Source organism: Lissotriton helveticus, chromosome 12, assembly GCF_964261635.1.
Source record: "Lissotriton helveticus chromosome 12, aLisHel1.1, whole genome shotgun sequence".
Classification (NCBI taxonomy): Eukaryota; Metazoa; Chordata; class Amphibia; order Caudata; family Salamandridae; genus Lissotriton; species Lissotriton helveticus.
In genome coordinates this window covers 133,243,961-133,263,031 of record NC_136073.1, presented here as the reverse complement: position 1 = coordinate 133,263,031, position 19,071 = coordinate 133,243,961, and the positions used below count along the sequence as shown (strand labels likewise).

Sequence of the window (19,071 nt, the reverse complement as noted above, 5' to 3'; positions counted from 1 at the left end):
GTAAACAAACACTCGTTGCATTTCACCATCTGTTGTCCTAACTGGGTGTACTTCTCGTAACGGATTCTGTCTGTCTATGTAAAACGGTTTACTTTCTGGAGGTGAGACATGAACAAAATGCGGGTTCAAAAACATACTATATTTGTGGCGCTGTTCTAGAATGACACTAATTAAGTCGGTACCTAGACCTTTCCATCTATACTGGAGTAACTCGTTCAGGACATCGTGTAACGGACCTGGATCAGAATGTTGACCCTCATACAGAGTAATGAGGTGCTGGATCATATACATACCCACCAGTCGTTGCTCGGCTGGGGGCAATTTCAGAAACATTTGTGCCACTATTTCGTCTGGAAAAGTGGTAGAATCAGTAATCCATCGGACTGCTGATCGGGCTAGTTCTTGTTCATGCATAGTACTTAACTCACTGTAACCGATTCGTGATTTCAGAATGTGATCGGTAGCTTGAAATACTTGTTCCAGAGAACCTTGTTCTGGTGCTGGATGATGTAAAACTGACTTGTGTTCTAGGCGCAAATGGCGATCTGGAAATCTAGATTTTCCTACATACGCTATTCTAGCGGGATTCTCGTCCTCTACCTCTTCAGTAGAGTCATTTTCTTTCTCGCTTACTTGTGCTGCTTTACGTTGTTCGTGTAACTTTAGTATTTCCTTACGAATTTTCTTGTACATACTCTCTATACTACTGATAGTCTTGTGTTTACCCTCGGCTATATTATCACTCCACCTTGTCAGGATTTTCATTTCGGCCGGATCTTTAGTCGGGTAATCTTGTTCTCTTATTAGACAATTAATCAGAAACTTTAATAACATGAGCTGGATCTCAGCTTTCCTTTGAGACATGGCTTCGCCAATACTTTCTGGATCATCCCCTGTACGGATGAAACGATATATTCTGTCTAGATCTCCTTTCATATCTGGTAGGGTGTCTAAATACCCGGTCACCCGTCTTACACGGATGGAATATATTACTGTACTATCATCACCTGCAACTGGATCATAGCGGCATTCAGTGAGAGCTCGTCGGATTTCTGCAACGGACTTAAATTTGGGCGTACGCTGTAACGCACATTCATGTAACTCGGCCAACGTTCTACGTTGGTGCGGTGGCGGGGTACCAGGAGGACCTCCTCCTGCGGCCCCTAAACTGGAATCGTCGACTGATACTCTTCGTACCAGCGCGGCGGGAAATTGTAATGTAGGCTGGACCGGGGGTACCGTAGCAGGTACTGCAAGAGGTGCCCCGGTGTCTGGGGGAGCAGGAATTGCCTGATTTACAGGGACTTGCGGAACAGGATTTGCATATTCCGGGACTGTGTCGTCCAAATAGGACGAGATGAAAATATCAGCTGCGGTCGGTTTGTGACGTAGCTTGGTCGGAACTAATGGTGGCGGAAAATTACTGGATGCCTCCGGGGTTGCTTTTGGCAAGCCCTCGGCAAGAAGAGGATACATACCCTTGATGAGGGCATTCCTCTGTCTGTCTGACTGTTCTGTTTTAACTCGTTCACCTATCTCGATTAGTTCCCTTTTCTTGGGCTCGTTCTAAGGATTCTCTACTTAGTTCTGACTTTCTGATTTCTTTTTCGGTTCTTTTATGAGATTCTTTGCGCCATAACTCGATGGCATCCTTCTGTGACTGTCTGGCTTTCTTTTTCCATAATGCTTCTTCTACTCTCATGATGCACTCGGCATCCCACGTGCCTGATACAGGCCATCTATACTTTTCCTCTAACTCTTTGGTATACTCTACCCATAAATCTAGATATAATATGGCACTTATGCCATGCTTCTGATACATAAAATGACCTGGACTGTCCCTAGGCGGGACAGGAACTGCTGCTTCTAGCAGACCTTTTCTAGTTTTTAACTGACGTAATTTCGAGAATAAGGGCATGACTGAACTGTAATCTAGACACAATACAATACACAATGAACACGATAATTACTTCACATTCATACCACGACATTAAAATACATGAAGAATATTTAAAATAACAGTTCAAACAGAATACTACCTGGAATTCTGAAAACAGAATACATGAATTTTCTCGAGAACAGAACTGACTAGAACAGAAACTAGATGCACTGCTGAAACAGTACGAAACTTACCGGTCTCATAAAGAGACACGTCAGGACCCGCATCCACCGAAGTGGACACTTCGTTTCGGGTCTGTGTACCACCAACCCACGGACCAGAGTCAATTAGATTGACCCTGTCTAGATACTACCCCAGCAATGGTACTCACCGGGCAGCAAGAACGGAAGGCCTCGGACTGGACTGGACTGCTTCGACGCCGGACGGACGAACTTCGGACTTCTGTTACGGGTGGGCCTCCGGATACCTCGGACCTTGGACTCTCGGCTTGGGCTCTGGTCGGGACTCGCCGCGTTCCTCCACCGCCTCGTCTGGATGCTGGACCGCCACCTCCGTCTCCTCCGTGGGCCTGAGGGATACTTGAAGCAGAAATATCTGCACGTGCACGGTATGGTTCCGTCACGGCTGCAGAGGGTCAGGGGGCCGGCGTGGCTTCACCGGCGCGTGGGGAAAGGGCAAGTCCCTATTCGGGCGCCATTATGTGGTAAATAAATAAATAATACCTCTATTTTTGAATGGATAAATGAATAACAGATAGCTGTATAAATAAGAGTCAAGATTCGAGGTAGTAGGAGTTTGCAGGTTTAATACAGCATAAAGGACAGGAACAGGACAACCTGCACGGGAACAGGATGGCAGCGCTGCCGGGGGCAGGATCAGAATCAGCGCAACCTTTAATAACAGTGCACAAATATATATACTAAAACAGTTACATTACAATGAATTACAGTAGGCGGAGCAGTGGGTGTGGTCAATAGCAGTCGCGAAAGATAAGGGTGAAAATGGTTGTAACAGGGGCGTATACATAGACATGTGATGTAAACGTAACAGAATATGTCATAAATGGGGCGGAAACATGGAGGGGGCTACCTAAGGAGCCGGGACCTCTAACCTAATGGTGCGCGCAAACTGACAATGACGTGTTACTAGGAGAAGCTGGGGGCTATGAACTCTGTGCTAGGAGCAGAGACTGAAGTCTGGAGAGTCAGGGCGACATGTACCTAAACAGTATCTAGTATCTGATGTTTAGAGAACATGTTGATATAAACTAAGAGTCAGGAGGGGAGAGGCTAACGGACTCTAAGACTGGAGCATGCATTATTCTACATGTAGTGCGTGATGAAGAATATTAAATGACCATTAAATGCAGTATTTCTCTTACATGGAGACGTAAAGGCTAGACAATGACCGAAACTATTGATGCGATTCAGTAGCTTAGGAATGCAGAGAAGGGGGGCTGGACTGATAACTAGAATCATAACATACTCTTGGCAGACTCGTAGGCAGAGCCAGGCTGAGCCGGGCACTGTGAGGCAGGAAGTAAGTGAAGGGTCGAGGATACAGGTGGGGGCTGTATCGCTCCTCAGCGAGGCTCAGGAGACAGGAGCTGAATCTGGTGTCCGGGCCCTTTTGAGGCCTAGAAACGGGGACTTTACAATGAAATAACGTGCACACTGAGAAACGTGGCAACGTAACTTTACATAGGCCTGATACTCGTAGCTTTCACGAGAACTGGAAACTGGCATACTAGAGATGGACACAACTATAATTGCGTCTTTAATCAAACATGGGGGATACATATGCATATTTAATCATGCACACATAACATAAGATGGAGGACATGTAGGGACACAGAACATGGCAAAATTTACTTTTCCACAAGTCATGCATGATGCTCAGTGCCATGCTATGAGGTTACTGTGACATGGTGTTTTTACAGGGCTTTAAGCAGGGTGAAAAAAGAGGGTCCTCTCTAAAGGGGGCGTTTGATGTAATTAAGGGCGTGACTTAAAACACCTAAAATAAAAATCTGTTCTTAGCATAGTGTTCCGCCCGAGTGGTATTATGTTGTTTCTGTCATTAAATCCAGATATATAATACAGCAAGTATCATTACACCAACTACAAGCCAGGACTATTGGCTTTGGCAATGGTTGTTAGTTGCATAAAATGAAAATGCAGCAACCATGGCTTCATTGAATATAATATTGAAAGTGCACTTTTCTAAAATAATGAGACTGAAAGAACTCCAGCCCCTTTATATCAACTTTTCACCAGCTTCTTTGAACGAACTGGTTTCTCACATAGCAGCACTGGCGTGTTTGCACATTTCTTCTGTCTGACAGAATGCGCTGCCCTAAACTGTGGCAGGAAGAGGCTGCTACATGCTTTATCAGCCCAGACTGATCCATTGTCATTCTGTAAGTGGCAATCAGCGACATACAGAATGACAATGGGCGGCGTGGGGCTGCTCTTGTTGTGCTCCAGGAGGAGGGCTAGGCGGCCATCAGGGAGAAGAGGCCTATCCAAAATTACGGACAAAAGGCGTCCGTAAAAGGAATCCTGACGGACAACGGACGCCAGGTCCAAATTACGGACCGTCCGTGAAATTTACGGACGGTTGGTCACCCTAGGTACAAGGAGCTCAAATGAGATTAATGGCGCCTAAATAGAGCACATATAGGAACAGTTACAAATCTAAGAAAAGGGAAAGAAAGACTAGGAAAAAAACACGGAAAGAGCCTGTAGATAAAATTCTCTTCCTGGGACAGCAGGCTAAGAGAAATTACACAGGGAGCAGTTAAGCTTGTAACACGGGGAGAATAGAAAAGAAAATGCAGTTTTATGAAGTGTGTTTGCCTAATCCAGCAAGCACTTTTGTTTTATTTTTCTATTTGCTTCTTTTATTGGTAAAGTAAGTTTCAAGTGCATGAATGGTATGACTGAGAGAGCCAGGGTATAATAATTTGAAGTGTTTGTACCAGCGCTAATGTAGGACGAGAGTTATAGCAAAGATATGAAAGGGGTAGCGATAATAAATATGTGAAAGGGCAATAGTGACACCAAAATAAGCCACCTATTTATAAAACTGACATGGAAGAAATTCTAAAGGTTAACCTCTGAAATTGTAGCCGATGTTAAAAAGTTTCTCGTTGTTGGCAGGATTCGAAGCTGCGCGGGTAGACCCCCATGGATTTCTAGTCCATCGCCTTAACCACTCGGCCACAACAACTGACTGCAAGTTTTGTGCAAATAATCTGTATGAAAGTTTTCAAGGTGTCCCACAGCAAATTCCTGGTATTCTGCTATGCACTTTTTAAAAATAATGTTTTTTTCAGCAGGCACATTCTCTCCTAAAAACAAAAATTGCATGAGTATATCTCTAGTTTGGAAAAGGATAGGCTTTCATGCATACTCTCATGTGGCACTCAAGTTTTTGGGACCCTATTGCACTCTGTTTTCGTGCTGCTTTTAGTCTATGACCCATATTACAGAAGTCTACCATCTTTGAGTATTTGAGGCTCCTTGGTAAGTGCTTTATCTTTTTTACTTGAAGAGCTATATAATAAAGGGGTTAGGGAAAGATTGCATTTATGGAAGATAAAAGAAGGCACACTTGTCTCACCAAATGCCGTAGAGAAACCTGATGTTTTACTCATGTTATCCTTAGTTTGTGTTTGTTAGACCTTGCATTCTTAAGGTGGCCTCAACCATACCTTATTGCTTTTCACCTACACATTTTGCTGTATCTTTTTGTTGGCCTTAGGACTCTGATCACTTTATCGCTACTAATCAGTGCTGAAGTGCACGTGCTTCTTCCCTAATCATATGTGTAATTGGAGTATACCTGACTGACAGATTTAATTGACTTGAAAGCCCCTTGTAAAGTGGTATACCATATACCCAGGGACTGATTGTGCAGCCCAAAGAAGTAGCATTTCAAACCTGTCTCAAGCCTGCTACTGCAGTGCCTGTGCTGCAGTGTACTGCCACTTCGACTTGTCATTTAAAACTACTTGCCAAGCCTTAAACTCCAATTTTATTACATATAATTAACCCCTAAGGTAGGCCCTAGGTAGTCCTAGGGGCATCATGCTATGTAAGTAAAAGGTAAGACATGTACTGTGGTAGTTTGCATGTCCTGGTAGTACCAAACAGTCTATTACATTTTTCACTACAGTGAGGTCTACCCCTCTCATAGGTTAGCATTGGGTATTTCCTTATACTTTTTGGGGGGTAATTCCATATCAGAGAGGAGAAGCTTTATTTATTTATTGATAAATCCTATTTACTGGTGAGGTTGGATTTAACTTTACTATTTTATAAATGCCATTTTTAGAGAGTGAGCATTTCTCTGCACTTACTGCTCTATTTGCCTGAAAACCTGTCTCCAATTGACGTCTGGATTGGGCTGCGAGACAGCTACATTTGTGCATTCCCTCTAGACAGCCACAACACAGGTCACTCAACTGCAACTGCATTCATCTGCATTCTGATTGGCATGGGGGAGAGCTCCATTCCCCCCACCGCTAATAGGTTCAAGAACGATAATTAATGTCAGTAGGTACAATATAGCTACATCTTATAATCATGTGTGTTTAAATAATTTGTCGTTAGATCGTTTAAATATTTTAAAGGATCTGTTTTTAATAGACATTTTACAAAACAACTGGTACATTTGGTAATTCTGTAAAAGAAAAACCCAACTGCTGTGACATTGCCAACCACAATGCCGTGACTCGGAATCGAACCGAGGTTGCTGCGGCCACAACACAGAGTACTAACCACTATACAATCACGGCGAGCTACTTAGTCTCAATAACATACAGTGATATGGAGAATTTATAATTCGGAACACTCAGGGAACTCCTGTGATAGGCTGAATGTGTTCATTGCTTCCTCATTCCTTATACAAAGGCTTGTCTCCTGAGTGGTTGATAGGCTGAAACCGTTTCCTGGCCGCCTGCTTGTGAACTGCCAGGAGTCAAAGATCACACATACACTTGTGGGCCTGTGATGGGACACCAATTCAGAGAAACACACATGGCGCAGATCTTCTATTCTGTCTAGTAGATCTGCATCTCCCCTGTACCTCCTCAAGCCATCTGTATGTGAAGCAAGAAAAAGTTAAGGAGCGGTCCATCTACACTTTTATAGGGATGCTGCTGCCGTGAGCTCCTCCCAGCTAATCACACAAACAGCAGTAAAGCAAGATAACTACACAGTTAGGGGGGACTGCATGGTTAGGTTTTTGAGGAATTATTGAAACTGACCTCAGTGACCCATGATCCGAGCAGTGGCTAATGACTGCGTGCCTAATTATGATGAAGCAAGCACCATGGCTCGTAGGGGCCCCACAACACGCTTTTCTTAGCTCATTGAATTAAAGTATAAACCTCTGCCATGTATGAGTGGTAAAGGCTTTTTAATTTGGTTGCTTTTCCAATTCACATTCGACAACAAGATGAAGGAACATTGGGGCATCAGAAGCTTTGGAAAGTAGCCACCAACCTCAGAGAAAGAGAGAAAGAGGGAAAAGGCAGTATGAGGTGTGGAGAAAACAGCAGCAGGTACAAGGAGCTCAAATGAGATTAATGGTGCCTAAATAGAGCACGTAAAGGAAAAGTTACAAATCTAAGAAAAGGGAAAGAAAGACTAGGAAAAAAACACGGAAAGAGCCTGTAGATAAAATTCTCTTCATGGGACAGCAGGCTAAGAGAAATTACACAGGGAGCAGTTAAGCTTGTAACACGGGGAGAATAGAAAAGAAAATGCAGTTTTATGAAGTGTGTTTGCCTAATCCAGCAAGCACTTTTGTTTTATTTTTCTATTTGCTTCTTTTATTGGTAAAGTAAGTTTTAAGTGCATGAATGGTATGACTGAGAGAGCCAGGGTATAATAGTTTGAAGTGTTTGCACCAGCGCTAATGTAGGACGAGAGTTATAGCAAAGATATGAAAGGAGTAGCGATAATAAATATGTGAAAGGGCAATAGTGACACCAAAATAAGCCACCTATTTATAAAACTGACATGGAAGAAATTCTAAAGGTTAACTTCTGAAATTGTAGCCGATGTTAAAAAGTTTCTCGTTGTTGGCATGATTCGAACCTGCGCGGGGGGACCCCAATGGATTTCTAGTCCATCGCCTTAACCACTCGGCAACAACAACTGACTGTAAGGTTTGTGCAAATAATCTGTATGAAAGTTTTCAAGGTGTCCCACAGCAAATTCCTGATGTTCTGCAATGCACTTTTTAAAAAGAATGTTTTTTTCAGCAGGCACATTCTCTCCTAAAAACAAAAATAAGGCTACATCTTATAATCATGTGTGTTTAAATAATTTGTCGTTAGATCGTTTAAATATTTTAAAGGATCTGTTTTTAATAGACATTTTACAAAAACAACTGGTACATTTGGTAATTCTGTAAAAGAAAAACCCAACTGCAATGACATTGCCAACCACAATGCCGTGACTCGGATTCGAACCAAGGTTGCTGCGGCCACAACGCAGAGTACTAACCACTATACGATCACTGCGAGCTACTTGGGCTCAATAACATACAGTGACATGGAGAATTTATAATTCGGAACACTCAGGGAACCCCTGTGATAGGCTGAATGTGTTCATTGCTTCCTCATTCCTTATACAAAGGCTTTGTCTCCTCAGTGGTTGATAGGCTGAAACCGTTTCCTGGCCGCCTGCTTGTGAACTGCCAAGAGTCAAAGATCACACATACACTTGTGGGCCTGTGATGGGACACCAATGCAGAGAAACACACCTGGCGCAGATCTTCTATTCTGTCTAGTAGACCTGCATCTCCCCTGTACCTCCTCAAGCCATCTGTATGTGAAGCAAGAAAGAGTTAAGGAGCGGTCCATCTACACTTTTATAGGGAGGATGCTGCCGTGAGCTCCTCCCAGCTAATCACGCAAACAGCAGTAAAGCAAGATAACTACACAGTTAGGGGGGACTGCATGGTTAGGTTTTTGAGGAATTATTGAAACTGACCTTAGTGACCCATGATCAGAGCTGTCGCTAATGACTGCGTGCCTAATTATGATGAAGCAAGCACCATGGCTCGTAGGGGCCCCACAACACGCTTTTCTTAGCTCATTGAATTAAAGTATAAACCTCTGCCATGTATGAGTGGTAAAGGCTTGTTAATTTGGTTGCTTTTCCAATTCACGTCTGACAACAAGATGAAGGAACATTGGGGCATCAGAAGCTTTGGAAAGTAGCCACCAACCTCAGAGAAAGAGAGAAAGAGAGAAAAGGCAGTATGAGGTGTGGAGAAAACAGCAGCAGGTACAAGGAGCTCAAATGAGATTAATGGCGCCTAAATAGAGCACGTAAAGGAAAAGTTACAAATCTAAGAAAAGGGAAAGAAAGACTAGGAAAAAACACGGAAAAAGCCTGTAGATAAAATTCTCTTCCTGGGACAGCAGGCTAAGAGAAATTACAGAGGGAGCAGTTAAGCTTGTAACACGGGGAGAATAGAAAAGAAAATGCAGTTTTATGAAGTGTGTTTGCCTAATCCAGCAAGCACTTTTGTTTTATTTTTCTATTTGCTTCTTTTATTGGTAAAGTAAGTTTCAAGTGCATGAATGGTATGACTGAGAGAGCCAGGGAATAATAATTTGAAGTTTTTGCACCAGCGCTAATGTAGGACGAGAGTTATAGCAAAGATATGAAAGGGGTAGCGATAATAAATATGTGAAAGGGCAATAGTGACACCAAATAAGCCACCTATTTATAAAACTGACATGGAAGAAATTCTAAAGGTTAACTTCTGAAATTGTAGCCGATGTTATCAATTTTCTCGTTGTTGGCAGAATTCAAACCTGCACGGGGAGACCCCTATGTATTTCTAGTCCAGTGCCTTAACCACCCTGCCACAACAACCGACTGTAAGTTTTGTGCAAATAATCTGTATGAAAGTTTTCAAGGTGTCCCACAGCAAATTCCTGGTATTCTGCAATGCACTTTTTAAAAATAATGTTTTTTTCAGCAGGCACATTCTCTCCTAAAAACAAAAATTGCATGAGTATATCTCTAGTTTGGAAAAGGATAGGCTTTCATGCATACTCTCATGTGGCACTCAAGTTTTTGGGACCCTATTGCACTCTGTTTTCGTGCTGCTTTTAGTCTATGGCCCATATTACAGAAGTCTACCATCTTTGAGTATTTGAGGCTCCTTTGTAAGTGCTTTATCTTTTTTACTTAAAGAGCTATATAATAAAGGGGTCAGGGAAAGATTGCATTTATGGAAGATAAAAGAAGGCACACTGGTCTCACCAAATGCCGTAGAGAAACCTGATGTTTTACTCATGTTATTCTTAGTTTGTTTTTGTTAGACCTTGCATTCTTAAGGTGGCCTCAACCCTACCTTATTGCTTTTCACCTATGCATTTTGCTGTATCTTTTTGTTGGCCTTAGGACTCTGATCACTTTATCGCTACTAATCAGTGCTGAAGTGCACGTGATTCTTCCCTAATCATGTGTGTAATTGGAGTATACCTGACTGACAGATTTAATTGACTTGAAAGCCCCTTGTAAAGTGGTATACCATATACCCAGGGACTGATTGTGCCGCCCAAAGAAGTAGCATTTCAAACCTGTCTCAAGCCTGCTACTGCAGTGCCTGTGCTGCAGTGTACTGCCACTTCGACTTGCCATTTAAAACTACTTGCCAAGCCTTAAACTCCAATTTTATTACATATAAGTAACCCCTAAGGTAGGCCCTAGGTAGTCCTAGGGGCATCATGCTATGTAAGTAAAAGGTAAGACATGTACTGTGGTAGTTTGCATGTCCTGGTAGTACCAAACAGTCTATTACATTTTTCACTACAGTGAGGTCTACCCCTCTCATAGGTTAGCATTGGGTATTCCCTTATACTTTTTGGGGGGTAATTCCATATCAGAGAGGAGAAGCTTTATTTATTTATTGATAAATCCTATTTACTGGTGAGGTTGGATTTAACTTTACTATTTTATAAATGCCATTTTTAGAGAGTGAGCATTTCTCTGCACTTACTGCTCTATTTGCCTGAAAACCTGTCTCCAATTGACGTCTGGATTGGGCTGCGAGACAGCTACATTTGTGCATTCCCTCTAGACAGCCACAACACAGGTCACTCAACTGCAACTGCATTCTGATTGGCATGGGGGAGAGCTCCATTCCCGCCACCGCAAATAGGTTCAAGAACGATAATTTATGTCAGTAGGTACAATATAGCTACATCTTATAATCATGTGTGTTTAAATAATTTGTCGTTAGATCGTTTAAATATTTTAAAGGATCTGTTTTTAATAGACATTTTACAAAAACAACTGGTACATTTGGTAATTCTGTAAAAGAAAAACCCAACTGCCGTGACATTGCCAACCACAATGCCGTGACTCGGATTCGAACCGAGGTTGCTGCGGCCACAACGCAGAGTACTAACCACTATACGATCACGGCAAGCTACTTGGGCTCAATAGCATACAGTGACATGGAGAATTTATAATTCGGAACACTCAGGGAACTCCTGTGATAGGCTGAATGTGTTCATTGCTTCCTCATTCCTTATACAAAGGCTTTGTCTCCTCAGTGGTTGATAGGCTGAAACCGTTTCCTGGCCGCCTGCTTGTGAACTGCCAGAAGTCAAAGATCACACATACACTTGTGGGCCTGTGATGGGACACCAATGCAGAGAAACACACCTGGCGCAGATCTTCTATTCTGTCTATTAGACCTGTATCTCCCCTGTGCCTCCTCAAGCCATCTGTATGTGAAGCAAGAAAAAGTTAAGGAGAGGTCCATCTACACTTTTATAGGGATGCTGCTGCCGTGAGCTCCTCCCAGCTAATCACACAAACAGCAGTAAAGCAAGATAACTACACAGTTAGGGGGGACTGCATGGTTAGGTTTTTGAGGAATTATTGAAACTGACCTCAGTGACCCATGATCAGAGCTGTGGCTAATGACTGCGTGCCTAATTATGATGAAGCAAGCACCATGGCTCGTAGGGGCCCCACAACACGCTTTTCTTAGCTCATTGAATTAAAGTATAAACCTCTGCCATGTATGAGTGGTAAAGGCTTGTTAATTTGGTTGCTTTTCCAATTCACGTCTGACAACAAGATGAAGGAACATTGGGGCAACAGAAGCTTTGGAAAGTAGCCACCAACCTCAGAGAAAGAGAGAAAGAGGGAAAAGGCAGTATGAGGTGTGGAGAAAACAGCAGCAGGTACAAGGAGCTCAAATGAGATTAATGGCGACTAAATAGAGCACATAAAGGAACAGTTACAAATCTAAGAAAAGGGAAAGAAAGACTAGGAAAAAAACACGGAAAGAGCCTGTAGATAAACTTCTCTTCCTGGGACAGCAGGCTAAGAGAAATTACACAGGGAGCAGTTAAACTTGTAACACGGGGAGAATAGAAAAGAAAATGCAGTTTTATGAAGTGTGTTTGCCTAATCCAGCAAGCACTTTTGTTTTATTTTTCTATTTGCTTCTTTTATTGGTAAAGTAAGTTTCAAGTGCATGAATGGTATGACTGAGAGAGCCAGGGTATAATAATTTCAAGTGTTTGCGCCAGCGCCAATGTAGGACGAGAGTTATAGCAAAGATACGAAAGGGGTAGCGATAATAAATATGTGAAAGGGCAATAGTGACACCAAAATAAGCCACCTATTTATAAAACTGACATGGAAGAAATTCTAAAGGTTAACTTCTGAAATTGTAGCCGATGTTAAAAAATTTCTCGTTATTGGCAGGATTCGAACCTGCGCGGAGAGACCCCAATGGATTTCTAGTCCATCGCCTTAACCACTCGGCCACAACAACTGACTGTAAGTTTTGTGCAAATAATCTGTATGAAAGTTTTCAAGGTGTCCCACAGCAAATTCCTGGTATTCTGCAATGCACTTTTTAAAAATAATGTTTTTTTCAGCAGGCACATTCTCTCCTAAAAACAAAAATTGCATGAGTATATCTCTAGGTTGGAAAAGGATAGGCTTTCATGCATACTCTCATGTGGCACTCAAGTTTTTGGGACCCTATTTGTGGAAAAGTAAATTTTGCCATGTTGTATGTGCCTACGTGTTCCCCATATTATGCTATATGTGCATGATCGATATGCATGTATCCCCCTATGATCGATTAAAGACGCAATCATAGTTGTGTCCAACTCTAGTATGCCAGTTTCCAGTTCTCGTGAAAGCAACGAGTATTAGGCCTATGTTGCCACGTTTTACAGTGTGCACGTTAATTCAGTAAAATGTCCCCGTTTCTAGGCCTCAAAAGGGCCCGGACACCAGATTCAAGCTCTTGTTTTCTGAACCCACTCCGAGGAGCGATGCAGCCCCCACCTGCATCCCTGACCTTTCGCTTACTTCCTGCCGCACAGTGCCCGGCCCAGCCTGGCTCTGCCTGCCTGTCTGCCAAGAGTATGTTATGCTTCTAGTTATCAGTCCAGCCCTCCTTCTTTGCATTCCTAAGCTACTGAATCGTATCAATAGTTTCAGCCAGGGTCTAGCCTTTCTGTCTCCATGTAAGAGAAATACTGTATTAATATTCATAGAATATTCCTAGCACACGCAATACATGTAGAATAATGCATGCTCCAGTCTTAGTGTCAAGTAGCCTTTGCCCTGATAACTTTTGGATTCTATCAACATGTACTCCAAACACCAGATACCAGATATGATATAGGTACATGTCGTCCTGACACCGCAGACTTTAGTCTCCTCTTCTAGCGCAGAAGTCATAGCCCCCAGTTCTCCCTGGTAATACGTCATTGCCCGTTTGCGCGCACCACTAGGTTAAAGGTCCCAGCTGCTCGAGTAGCCCCCTCCATGTTTCCGCCCCATTTATGACACTTCTATTACGTTTACACCACATGTCTATGTATACGCCCTGTACACGCTTTCTTTCTCCACCCATTTCACTCTTATCTTTCGCAACTGCTACGAGTTACGCCTACTGCTACGCCTACTGTATTGAATGTAATGTAATTGTTTTGGTATATATATTGTATACTGTTAATGTGATGTATTCCCAATTCCTCGATTCCCATTTCCCCGGCAGCTGCCTTCCTGCCTTCTTGTCTTCCTTCCTATTTTATTTCAGGCTGTCCCGTTCCAGTCCCTTCCTTTTTGCCTGAATAAAATCCTTCTGACTCGGATACATCGGATCCTGCCTCTTATTTATTGAGCTATCTGTTCTAGTTATATCTTGTCAAAAATAGTACCGGTAATTAATTATTTATTTACCACATAATGGCGCCCAAATAGGCACTTGCCCTTTCGCCACGCGCCGGCGAAGCCACGCAGGCCCCCTGACCCTCAGCAGCCGTGACGGAACCATACCGTGCACGTGAAGATATTTCTGCTTCAAGTATCCCTCAGGCCCACGGAGGAGACGGAGGTTGCGGTCCAGCATCCAGACGAGGCGGTGAGGAACGCGGCGAGTCCCGACCAGAGCCCAAGCCGAGAGTGCAAGGTCCGAAGTATCTGGAGGCCCACCTGTAACCGAAGTAACCGAAGTTTCCGAAGTTCGTAGTCCGACGTCGTAGCAGTGCAGTCCAGTCCAGTCCGAGGCCTTCCAGTTTCTGCTTTCCCGGTGAGTACCGTCACAGGGGGGTATCTAGACAGGAGCATTAATTTGCTCCTGGTCCGATGGGTTTGGGTACACAGATCCAGCACGAAGTATCCACCTAGGTGGGTACGGGTCCAGACGTGTCTCTTTATGAGACCGGTATGTTCTGTACTGTTTTAGCAGTGCATCCAGTATTTCTAGTAAGTTCAGTTCTCAAGAAATTCATGCGTTCTGTTTTCAGTGTATCAGGTAGTATTTCTGTTCGAACTGTTATTCATGTATTTTTATGTCGTGGTATGAAAGTTTTGTTTGCTGTGTTACTACTGTGATTATTGTGTATTGTATTTCAAGTGTATTCCCGTAATGCCTCTGTTTTCCAAGTTACGTCAGTTAAAGACCAGAAAAGGGTTGCTTGAAGAAGCAGTCCCTGTCCCTCCTAGGGACAGTCCAGGACATTTTATGTATCACAAGCATGGCTTAGATGCCATAATATATCTAGACTTATGGTCTGATTACACCAAAGATCTCGAAGAGAAATATAGATGGCCTGTATCAGGTACATGGGATGCCGAGTGCATCATGCGAGTAGAAGAAGCATTATGGAAAAAGAAAGCCAGACAGTCCCAGAAAGATGCCATCGAGTTATGGCGCAAAGAATCTCATAAAAGAACCGAAAAAGAATTCCGAAAAACAGAATTAAGTAGAGAATCCGCAGAGAAAGCCCAAGAAAGGGAATTAATCGAAGAAGGTAAACGAGTTAGAGCAGAACAGTCAGACAGACAGAGAAATGCCCTTATTAAGGGTATGTATCCTCTTCTTGCTGAGGGCTTGCCAAAAGCAACCCCGGAAGCATCCTGTAATTTTCCACCGCCATTAGTCCCGATTAAGCTACGTCATAAACCGACCGCAGCTGATATTTTTCTTTCGTCCTATTTGGACGACACAGTCCCAGAATATGCAAATCCTGTCCCGCCTGCTCCCGTAAATAATGTAATTCCTGTTCCTCCAGCCGCTGGTCCCGTGGGTCCAGATAATGTTACAGCACCCCCGGCCCAGCCCATAGTACATGTACCCGCTTTGCCAGTCACTCTACCAGCCCGTACAGTATTCCCCGACGATTCTAGTTTAGGAGCCGCGGGGGGAGGTTCTCCTCGTACCCCGCCTCAACCAAGACGTATGACGCTACATGAACTAGCGTAACAGCGTACGCCAAAAGTGACTACATACGCAGATCTCAAGCGAAACCTTACTGAATGTCGATATGATCCAGTTCCAGGCGATGATCACATGGTCATATATTCATTACGTTTAAGACAGGTTGCCAGCTATTTGGACACCCTGCCCGATATGAAAGAACATCTAGACAGAATATATTGTTTTATCCGTACAGGAGTGAATCCAGAAAGCATTCACGAAGCCATGGTTCAAAGAAAAGTTGAGACTCAGCTCATGATTTTAAAGTTTCTGATTAACTGTTTAATAGGAGAACAAGATTATCCTGATAAAGACAAGGAAGAAATGAAAGTCCTGACCAGGTGGAGTGACAATATAGCAGATGGAAAACACAAGACACAAGGTTGTGTAGAAAGTATGTACAAGAAAATACGTAAGGAAATTGTAAGTATACATGAGAAAGAGAGAGTAAGTAGAGCAACCGAGAAAGAGAATAACTCTTCCAGTGAAGAGGTAGACAGCGAGAATCCCGACAGAATAGCGTATGTAGGTAGAACTAGACTTTCCGACCGATATTCACGCCTAGACTACAAGAAAGTTTTTCCCTCTCCAGCACCAGAACAGTGTTCTCTGGAACAAGTATTCCAGGCTACCGATCATATTCTGAAATCACGAATAGGTTATAGCGAGCTCAGTACCATGCATGAACAAGAATTAGCCCGATCAGCAGTCCGGTGGACTACTGATTCTACCACTTTTCCTGACGAAATAGTGGCTCAAACGTTTCTGAAACTTCCCCCAGCCGAACAGCGACTGGTGGGTATGTATATGATCCAGCACCTCATCACACTGTATGAGGATCAGCATTCCGATCCAGGTCCTCTACATGATGTATTAAACGAGTTACTCCAGTACAGATGGAAAGGTCTAGGTACCGATTTAATTAGTGTCATTCTAGAACAGCGCCACAAATACCGAACGTTCCTGAATCCACATTTTGTTCACGTCTCACCCCCAGAAAGTAAATCATTCTACATAGACAGACAGAATCCGTTACGAGAAGTACATCCAGTCAAGAAAGAGGGTGGTGGTCTAGAACGAGTATTTGTTTACACCCCCATCACGAAAATGGAACTCTTAGAGATGAAGAAACTAATTCCCTGTCACGATAAAGATCCAGCAGGGTTCCACCTGAATTAAAAGACATGCTCCGTATGGGAGAATACACGTATCCAGATATCATTAAAATGTTAAAGGTCCTGTTGCCTGCGGGCATATATGAAAAACTCAAAGAAAAAGAATGGGAGGTGGGAGAGAAAAAGATAGATTGGACAGCTCTAGAAGCTGAAGATAATACACGAGTACCAGGTACCGGTCTTGGGGATAAAGCTAAAGAATTGCCCGAGTTATTGATACAAGTTTTGCCAAGATTACTAGCCACGAAAAAGGAAGACTGGGATGCCATCTCAGCCTGTAAACAGAAACAAGACGAAGATACTAGTGATTTCTATTCTAGATTTGAGAAATGTTTTATTATTAATAGTGGTCTGAAAACAAGTAGTGAATCATACCCTCATCTTTTTGTCACGAAACTAGTAGAGAATTCAAGTCCACAAGTTAAAAATCGAGTATTGAAAGTCGAAAGTACCTGGCAAGCTAATACTCCGTCACAGATGTTACAAATGCTCCAGTACCACCAGAACAGAATCAGGGAAGAACAAGAACACGAAAGGAGACGTATGAAAGACACGAAAATGAAAGTATTAGTTGCACAATCTGTTCCCCAAGACAGTCAGAAGAGGGGTACGAATCAAGCCAGTCATCCTGCAGTTCCCGTTAAAGGGACCTGCAATTATTGTAAACAGCCCAGTCATTTCATAAGTGAGTGTGCAGTTCTGAAACACAACATAGCTACTGGTAAGACTAAAGAAAGACCACGTCCGCCTAGACAAGAACAAGTTTCACAGACTTCTCAGCCACCACAGAATGCACAACAGACAGTTACAGCACCGCAGCCTATCGCTGCAACACAACACGTTACACAGCAGATGTATCAGTATGCACAGTCCGAGTATCCAGATTATCAGCCATATTCATGAAACAGCCTAGAGAGGGAGGTAGGCTTGCCTCTCATCGAGATACCTGTAGATCAAGAGGGTCCCTATGTACACAGTCAAGTATTGGGGAAAGACAGAAAGTTTCTGATTGATACAGGGGCAAGTAGGACTACTATCAGTCATGACGAGGTTCCAGGGGCTCCGCTCTCAGGCTCTAGAAATGTTTCCCTTGGATTTTCAGGAAAGCCTATTGTTAATGAAATATCGAAACCAGTTACTCTAGAAGTTGGTCCAACGAAATCTTGCCCAGAAAATTTGTTAGGCATTAAGACATTAAAAGAATTAGGAGCAGTAATATGCTGCTCTCCAGAAGGAGTACGTCTGTTCTTGAGAGATTTTAAAGGTCATTATGTATTACGTGATTTTGATCCAAGATTATTGAATGTACCACAGCATTTATGGGCGCAAGGTCCAACTGATGTAGGTTGTATGCATATCACACCCCATCGTGTGACTCTGAAACAAGGTGTGGTATTACCACGAATCCGACAGTACAAATTGCCACCTGAGGCTGTAGCAGCCTTATCCAAAATTATTGACGAGCTCATTGCTCAAGGAGTGGTTGTAGAAACTGACTCCAATGTATGTAATTCTCCTATCATTCCAATTCTGAAACGTACTGATCCAAATGCACCTCCAGTTTATCGATTAGTGATTGACCTTCGAGAACTTAATAAATGTATCATACCCCAGTACCCAGTGGTTCCCGATATTTCTTCCCTATTGACAGCCATTGATTCTGAAGCCACATTCTTTACAGTTATCGATCTCAAGAACGCATTTTTCAGTGTCCCCATTCATCCAGACAGCCAGTTCCTTTTCGGATTCTGTTTAAATGGACGGAGCTATAAATTTACACGAGCTCCTCAAGGTTTCACAGAAAGTCCTAGCATTTACAGTCAAGCACTTAAGAGACAACTAGACAATATTCACATGCCAGCTGACACTGCCCTGCTCCAGTATGTTGATGATCTACTGATCACAGCCCGTTCTGAACGTGACTGCGAACGTGCGTCACTTACAGTCCTGTATTTTCTGGCCGAGATGGGGCACAAGGTGTCCCCTTCCAAATTACAATTCTGTGTCCAGCAAGTGGTCTACTTGGGACACTTACTGTCCAAGAGGGGTAGGCAGTTGACACCTGACCGTATCCAGTTAATAGCATGTCTTCCACAGCCCAAGACTCAGAAGGAGGTACGAGCTTTTATCGGCCTCACTTCTTGCTGCAGACAATGGATTCCTCAGTATGCATTTCTAGCCAAGCCACTGATACAGTTAACGACACAGGAGGCAGCCGTA

General features: G+C 43.1%; 5 non-coding genes across 5 annotated transcripts; all 5 read right to left on the bottom strand.

Moving 5' to 3' along the window:
* Positions 1-5,049: 5,049 nt before the first annotated feature.
* Positions 5,050-5,131, bottom strand: TRNAS-AGA (transfer RNA serine (anticodon AGA)). The gene has a single exon. It is a non-coding gene; the product is annotated as a tRNA-Ser (tRNA).
* Positions 5,132-6,629: 1,498 nt separating this feature from the next.
* Positions 6,630-6,701, bottom strand: TRNAH-GUG (transfer RNA histidin (anticodon GUG)). Its single transcript has one exon. It is a non-coding gene; the product is annotated as a tRNA-His (tRNA).
* A 1,285-nt stretch (positions 6,702-7,986) lies between these two features.
* TRNAS-AGA (transfer RNA serine (anticodon AGA)) lies at positions 7,987-8,068 on the bottom strand. Its single transcript has one exon. It is a non-coding gene; the product is annotated as a tRNA-Ser (tRNA).
* Positions 8,069-11,290: 3,222 nt separating this feature from the next.
* TRNAH-GUG (transfer RNA histidin (anticodon GUG)) lies at positions 11,291-11,362 on the bottom strand. The gene has a single exon. It is a non-coding gene; the product is annotated as a tRNA-His (tRNA).
* A 1,286-nt stretch (positions 11,363-12,648) lies between these two features.
* On the bottom strand, positions 12,649-12,730 carry TRNAS-AGA (transfer RNA serine (anticodon AGA)). Its single transcript has one exon. It is a non-coding gene; the product is annotated as a tRNA-Ser (tRNA).
* Between the last annotated feature and the right edge of the window lie 6,341 nt (positions 12,731-19,071).